Source organism: Cebidichthys violaceus, unplaced genomic scaffold (genome assembly GCF_023349555.1).
Source record: "Cebidichthys violaceus isolate CVI_PGR_0920_01 unplaced genomic scaffold, fCebVio1.0.p SCAF_13, whole genome shotgun sequence".
Taxonomy (NCBI): Eukaryota; Metazoa; Chordata; class Actinopteri; order Perciformes; family Stichaeidae; genus Cebidichthys; species Cebidichthys violaceus.
Window position 1 is genome coordinate 5,313,753 of NW_027176296.1, and position 7,730 is coordinate 5,321,482.

The 7,730-nt window shown below is 38.8% G+C and overlaps 1 long non-coding RNA gene across 1 annotated transcript; it reads right to left on the reverse strand.

The window, feature by feature from the left end:
* Window positions 1-357: 357 nt before the first annotated feature.
* On the reverse strand, window positions 358-3,922 carry LOC137870130 (uncharacterized). The gene is made up of 3 exons (XR_011102680.1): window positions 3,776-3,922; window positions 1,194-1,422; window positions 358-1,095 (listed from the first exon to the last, which is right to left on the reverse strand). It is a non-coding gene; the product is annotated as an uncharacterized lncRNA (long non-coding RNA).
* Between the last annotated feature and the right edge of the window lie 3,808 nt (window positions 3,923-7,730).

A 7,730-nucleotide genomic window follows, 5' to 3' on the forward strand; every position in this document is an offset into this window, starting at 1 on the left:
TATTGTGACTTAAATTGTAATAGTAAAGTATCACAATACCATATTGAGTCCTTGGGAGTCATGGGAGAACCTTTTCTCAGCCTAGTTAGGACATCTGCCAGCAGAGGGGTTGTCCAGTAGCAGGTTCTCTCCAGAAACTTGGCCCCAGGCCTCTCGCAGAACCAAGTGACTCCCCTGAATTTACTGTAGAGCTTGTGTTGGAGCTTGAGTTTCCAGAACGTTAGTGGAAAATGAGGCCTTTATCATGAAAAGGAGACCACACAAGAGCCGCATAGGTATTAAACTTTCCCACTAAAAGTTTATTGAGTTATTTTGGTAGCAACATCGCAATACCCAGCCCAGTATGGGCCCCCCAAAAATAGAAACCAGTGTAGTAGTTTTAACATAGGATCTCACAATAAAACCAAAAGTGCTGGGCAGGTAAATGCTAGCAGGGAATCCTCAGGATGTTTCACTGTGTGAAGGGATTTCCCATAGTTCAGGAAGTACAGAAGCTGACGAATTGCAAGCCGGCCCATCTGTCTTTTAGCTGCTGTATTTCTCTTGCCCTCCTAAGCTATAGTGGGCCACTGAGGCTTCCCAGTCAACAACTTTGAGCCAGGTTCAAGTGACATAATTCCTCTGTCTCTTTTCATGTTGGATCATTAGTTGTTCAGTCAAACCTTTGCCTGGCGATTTACTAGGGGTCCTGTAGAGGCTGAAAAGCAAATGGGACCAGTGATAAATCTACAGACATGGACACTGGGGTGCTGTACAGACACAGTGAAGAATGGTTGGCCTTTTCATCTCAACTTGGGGTGCTCACGTGGGGATTTATGTTTGGCTAAGAGCTAGCAGGCTAATTTGATGCTGCTAAAGGTGGGATAGCATGTGGGAATCACCCATCGTCTCTGGACGACAGTCATGGTAATACACTGCTATTATTAGACAGTGAACCCTTGATGAGTGTGATCCTATATAACTACATCCGACAGACTGACATCATAACATAGCCAATGATGTCACTTATCACACAAGGGGATTTCACAAGGACGTCGGTGTCATCCCCTTACCAAGATGGAAATCCCTGGTCATCTTAAGGTTGGTGGCTTCTTTCTGTAATAGGATAAGGAAAGATGATTAACCCAAAGGATACAGGGTAAGGATACAGAACAGTTCCCAAAACACAACTCCATCACACAAACACATCTAACCTTGCACAATTATGTACTGCTGATGCCCAAATGACTGTTTACTTTCCCAGGGCAGTAATGGAAAAGTCTTTGTTCTTTGGCAGTTAAGGTGGAAAGCTGGACAGATGTTGTCTTCATGATAAACATAGAGGCCCCAGGTTAATGAGAACTGGGGGTTGGAATTGTTGAGTTGGTACGGGCGGACGAGTGCCAGATTAGGTTTCTGCACCTGAAGGAAACTGTGAAATACCTATGGAAGAGAGAAGATCTTAAAGGATTGAGGTGTTGTGATACAGTTGGAATTTAATTTAATTCACTTTCCTCTCAATTTTGATTTTGACTTTGCAAACCAAAAGTTGGACCGAAAATGCATGCTTCCTATGCAGATGGCACTTATGCCTTCATTTTTCGTAAAGGATGAAAAATAGAAATTACACATCCACCACTCATTCACAAAAAATAGTATGACATTATGGCTGGCGTTACCATTAAAGTATAACAGTTTGGTTCTCATAGGATGATAATTTTAAAAGGATCTGAAGTCTGAAGTCTGATTTTTCAAGGCTGATGTAGATTCTGGCTGGAAAATAAATTCATATTTGTGGTACCATAATACTTTCTGTGACAACATAGGTAATCTGCAACTGTTCAATAAATCGTATTTTATCTTAAAATCAAGTAAGTATGTGTAGCAGGAGGTACCAGATTTCCATCACACTGTACCGTATACAGCATATTAATAATGGTAAACGTCAACAGTTCTTGTTAAGATCTATATAAAGCTCTCTATAAAATGTTGAGAGAGCGTGGGAGAGAATGATGCAATTAACTCATCCTGAGTATACAAATGTATTAATGAACACGCCTATTGCTGTTTGGAAACCAAAAATCGTAGAGCACTCATCCAGGAAAGGTAATTAAAGATCATAACCTTGTGCAAAAAAACACAACACAAAACACGCTTTGTTAAAAACTTTTGCGCATAACAAATTGCCTCTGCAACAGAGGGGAAGGGGTGCTTTTGCCCTGGACGCCAGCCCAGACTACATCATGGGCCAAAGTAAGGGTTTACATTCAAGACCTTTAGGATACAACACCCTAAAACACAAATGTTGCGATGTATGTTGCAATTGTGGGCCTATTTTGTTGGTGTTTTGCGCTGAGGTAATCTTGTGGAAGGACAATCAGTTAAGTGGGAAATTACTGGGTTTAACAATGGTTGGCTGTAAGGGTATATAAGGTATTTGTTATCTAATTTAATCAAAGTTTGTGTCTACATGTCAAAATTCCTTGCTTTAAGAATAATTTTAAATCAAATGTGAGCATTTGACATTTATGTAATGTCACAACAGAACAGTCCACTACTTCCATTCTTTGATGAAGTAATTGTTTGGGTTGTAGTGAATGTTTAACTCTAGTGTTCCCTGGTCTGTCCTTTTATCAGTCACAACTTCCTCAAATATGACTCAGCTGTGAGGTGAAGGGAGAAGTTAAGATAAGCTTCCTGTCTCTGTTCTTTGAGTCCATTACGGGAACTGGTGTAAGAAAGAGTTTTGAGAACCATTGTGATTTTTTTCTGCTAATGTCAGAGACCATTTTGGGCAGATCACACAAAGGACACTGGTTTATTAAAACAAGGAGCCAAAGTCCACCTGCAAACAGATATAGGTACAGGTAAAAATGGCAGATGGCTGACTTCATATTCAATTTGAAGTGTATATCAGAGCTCTATGGCTCAGTGCTTATGTGAGTGTAACATTTGCTGTTTACATACCTATAAATTAGACATAATCCTTAACAAAAATAAATAGTAAACAACACCTTTGGACTGCTTTTAGACATTGAAAGAACTTACTACAGTTTTACGCATAACATCAATTGTTTGATCACCTTAAATAGACAAACCTTTGATAGTTTGAGTGTATTCACATACATTTTGGAATCCTTACTTTTCACAAGTTATGGCAAAGTTTCAACAACATTGCTCGTCAAGCCTAATTTTAGTTGTTAACCAGGTCAGTCCTGAATAACTTTGAATAACAATGGTGATTTCAGAAGTGGTCTTTGTCTCAACAGGAAGCACCATTCTTTAATTACAGATCAGTTCCTCATGTCCCCTGTTTAAACTTCTTGAATAACAGGTCACAACAGTATACACACCATCTAAACCAAGATCAGAGAATCTGTCAAAAGGTAACCAAGTAATGCAGGTTTTCAATTTGCTCGGTCTCGCCAAAGGGAAATGATTCCCTCACCCAACCGCTTTGAAATCTATTTCAATCTATCAAACTGGGGGTCCAAAGGAAACAGGTTTAATCTTTTGATTCAAGTGCCCCTCACCGAGTACAGAATTCTCTTTAAAGTATGAGTTGGCAGCATGACTCCTGAAGATCAAACTGTTGCTGTGGTTAAAATAGTGACATCATCAATTTAAAATTGTTTAAATTGATTTTGGGAAGACAGGAATATGGAAAAAAAACTCAAGGTTGACTGCTTTGGTTTCCAATTTCCATGACCTTTTTCAAACACTGCCGTCTCAGAAGATGAATCAATAATAAATTCTGCTTTTGGATCAACCTCCACCCAAGATATAATTCACTTACCGTGTTGTTGTTTTCTTACTTTTATTGTCGTCCGGTGTGGCCTTAAGGGCAAACGTCAAGCTGAGGAGAAATAGAGTGTGTAGGAGTGTGTCCATTCTGGCAGTGGCCCTCAGAGCTCAGACATCCAGCACAATGTCAGCCCAGCAGGGCGAAAGTCAAGCAGCTTCTGCAGAGAGTTACACATTTGGACAAACATAAACACACACACACACACACACACACACACACACACACACACACACACACACACACACACACACACACACACACACACACACAGCAGCCATCCATTACCCCAGTCCTATTATTCAACCTTGCCTCCCTCCTTTTCTCCCATTTCTCACGCTTTTGCTGTGTACTGTGGTGCAGTTCCCGATTTTATGGAGACAGGACCAGAATGGAGATGGAGAATTACGTCAGCTTATATTGTTAATCAGACATTACATAAACAGCAGCTGCCACACATAAAAACAAAGCACTGAAAATGTAAATCCAGTTGATAAAGCCTGTGGAAGCAAGATTGAGAACTGCTACCTCATATTACAAAGTTATGGTGTACACTTGCCCCCACTATTGTTCAAATCCACTGAATGAATTATGTACAGACATGTGTCCAATGCTATTATTGTTGTATTTTTCAGACATAGAGGCATGTGAAGTTCTAGTGATGGCAATTTTAGTCGGTTAGTCCACCCCCTTTGGGCCAGACTAAAATATCGTAAGGTTTAGGAAAAGAGTGTTGCTGACATTAACTTTGTGACAGAGTGATTAACGACACACGTCACTAGCGAGTATCAATCGAGCCACGCGGCTAGACGGCTAACGACTCAGGTGACAAAATGTAAACCTTTACTTTTAGTTTTGTACCTGACACAAAACCCTTTTTTTCTGGACGAAAAGCCTGTTTGTTTTATAACTTTGGTGATACCTCGATTTTACTTTCGCGCCATTATCAATATTTAATTTTTATTTAAAAACAATTAGTTTTTATTTAATATCTTAAAAATAGCAAACGAGTACATATATATATATATATATATATATATATATATATATATATATATATATATATATATATATATATATATATTTACGTAAGCTCTTAATATTGTAATATTGATTGAAATCAACATAGAATACTGAAATATAGAACAGAAAGGACATAAAAAGGTTACTTATGTAACAGTCAACAAGTATCAAATGAAAAGTGACTGGACATAGAGTAAAAATTATGTTGGATTTTGCAGGTCTCGCTTTTTCCCAGGAAGAGAAAAGCCGGCTGTATTTTCAACTACTGCATCACTCACAACCCCCACTGACATAATTGGCCATAGCCGGAGCAGAGAACGACATGCCCCTCTCCAGGCCATGGCCAATCTCCTGCACAGATCAATCAAGGCAGTTCAACACTGGCCCTTTCAGCACCAGGCCACCCCTGGACTGATGAATGACCTTGGCTACAGTATACCCCCTGCGCGCACACACACACACACACACACACACACACACACACACACACACACACACACACACACACACACACACACACACACACACACACAAACAAACACATGGCTACTACCTGTAGATGCCCACCCACCCTTAAATGAGTCCAGTAGAGAAATATATCTCATCTGTTGCTGATGCTGAACATAATGCAAGTCCATTTGGTTGGTTCTTTTATCCAAAGAATGTATGAGCAACCCTGGTGGGAATTGAACCCTTTACCCCAAGAGATTAAGAAATTGAAAATTTTAACTCTAGTGGAATAGACAAAGATTAGAATTATCCATTCAGCACTAGTCAGTACAGCAGCATCACTCAACATCTTCTGATAAGACTAAAAAAATATTTTTTCAGGAATTACCTGACTCATACTCCCTCTGCCTTTTTAACCATTGAACAAATTGCTCTCCTCTTCTATGCCATGATTTTAGAAATTCTAAGGTCACCATTTAGAAAAGTTTGACCATAAAAGTATTTCATGTATTCAGTTAACTATTCAGTTATACTTTCTACGGATTTTATTCCCAAACTGGAAAGTCCAAATTCTGCAAGAGCTGCAGTACCTGCATTTTTCGCTCCACAATAATCTTGAAATTTAAAAAAGGAAAACAATTTTTTTTTTTCAAAAACAACATTTTCACTGCGGTTGCTCTCCCGCTTGTCGGCGCACACAAAGGGAGGCACGTAATGACGAGTTCTATATTTTTTTCAAAGAATGTTGATTTAACAAAAGAGAGACTAAGCATTTGTTTTTATTCGGGTCAGGTCGTCATAAGATAAGTGACATTCAAAGATTCATTCCAAAACCTAAATAGAAACTGTGAATGTAAGAACAAAAATTCAGTACAACCCAAGTTGGGTGGGAGACTGATGCTTTGAGATGTCTATTTCTGAGTTTTGAAGCATATGCGTTGGGTTTTTTGAATGAAAATTTTCAGCACCAAGGACAGTGCCAACGCTATTTTTACTTTTACTGTGGTATGGTTTGTAACAGGCTGGTAATGGAGCTTCAAATGTGTGTAATGAGTTTGTGTGTGTGTATAAAACATGGTAATAAAGTTTGCATTTGTTGGAACTTCTTCATGCTTTGTGTGTGGCTTATAGGAGCCGGTTTAGTGGTTGTGTTGTTCAAATGATGCTGACCGACATTGCTGAAGAGCCACTGCTTCCGTGCTGTTTATTATTTCCACTTAAGTTTCAGATTTAACGATAGAAAATGTACAACATACCATCTGTCAGTTGTTTTGTATCACAAATGATCAAGTGCATGCATGTAACTAACACATGCATGCAAATATCCACGGCAGGCCCCCTTGCTGAAAATGCCTTCCCCCGCTTCTGCAAAAGGGTGAAATAAATCCAAGCATTACAAAATTGATTCAATCCAGTGTTATTTTTAGGATACAACTTATTCACTTAAATCTGTCATGATCAGGGTATTGAGATTTATAATAAGAAACCTACTTGAAACTACACTATCTATTTTACCCAGCTAGGTCAGGTTCAGGTGTTTTCATTTGTCTCCACTGACTCTTTCCTTTTGTTCTCAGTGTCCTCCCACTGTAAGCGTTTAATCAATGGTAAACTACACTACATTTCTCAAAAAGGGTAATTTACGTACAAGAAAGCCTTTTATTAGTTGTCCACCCACATTCTCCCCACATCTGCACTTAATTGGCACCTGAACATCTCAGCCCTCAGACTTCCATGTTGGTGCAACAGTTTGATAGTTATTGGCACAAAAAGTCATTGAAGATTGATTGGTAAGGAGGTGTTTGTATATATATTTTTTCCCTCACTGCACTGAGCTTCTGGTAATCTGATACCAGTGTTATTCTTTTCCCTCAATTTTCTTGACAAGTGACACATGAAGTGGAAAAGGCAGGAGCTGAATCAGCCGAAGGTTTCTTGGTTCACATTCAATTCACAGTGGTTTTCGCATTAATCACCACAGAGGACAGAACATGAGAGTTGGCAGCTGGAAGTGGATATTTTTAATCAGTAAAAGCTTAACATAAATAAGACACGTTTCATGTTTTTATGATAGTCATTCTGTATCACCAGTAAGTCTCTTTTCACTCCCAGAATAAATACTCTCCAAGCTCTAGCTAGACTATAACTGGATCGATCCCATTTGGCAACAGGGTGGCTGATTTTATAAAGTCTTAGGTCCAACTATGGTAGTTTTAGTAGGTGTGGCATGACATTTTGTGTATCATTAACTGTATCAAAGTAATTTATTAGCGTAAGTATTATGGTATGTATTAAACGGGTATTGTTCAACACAATAATACATCCATCCATTAGCTATTGATCTTATTCTTTGCCTGAACTTATTTAGTTAATGATACCAACTTATTTGCCAGCAACTGACAATTTCCATACACATAATGTATTTAATGCAGACAAAACAATATATAAAAGCCCCAAAAGTGGTTATAGTCTCCAA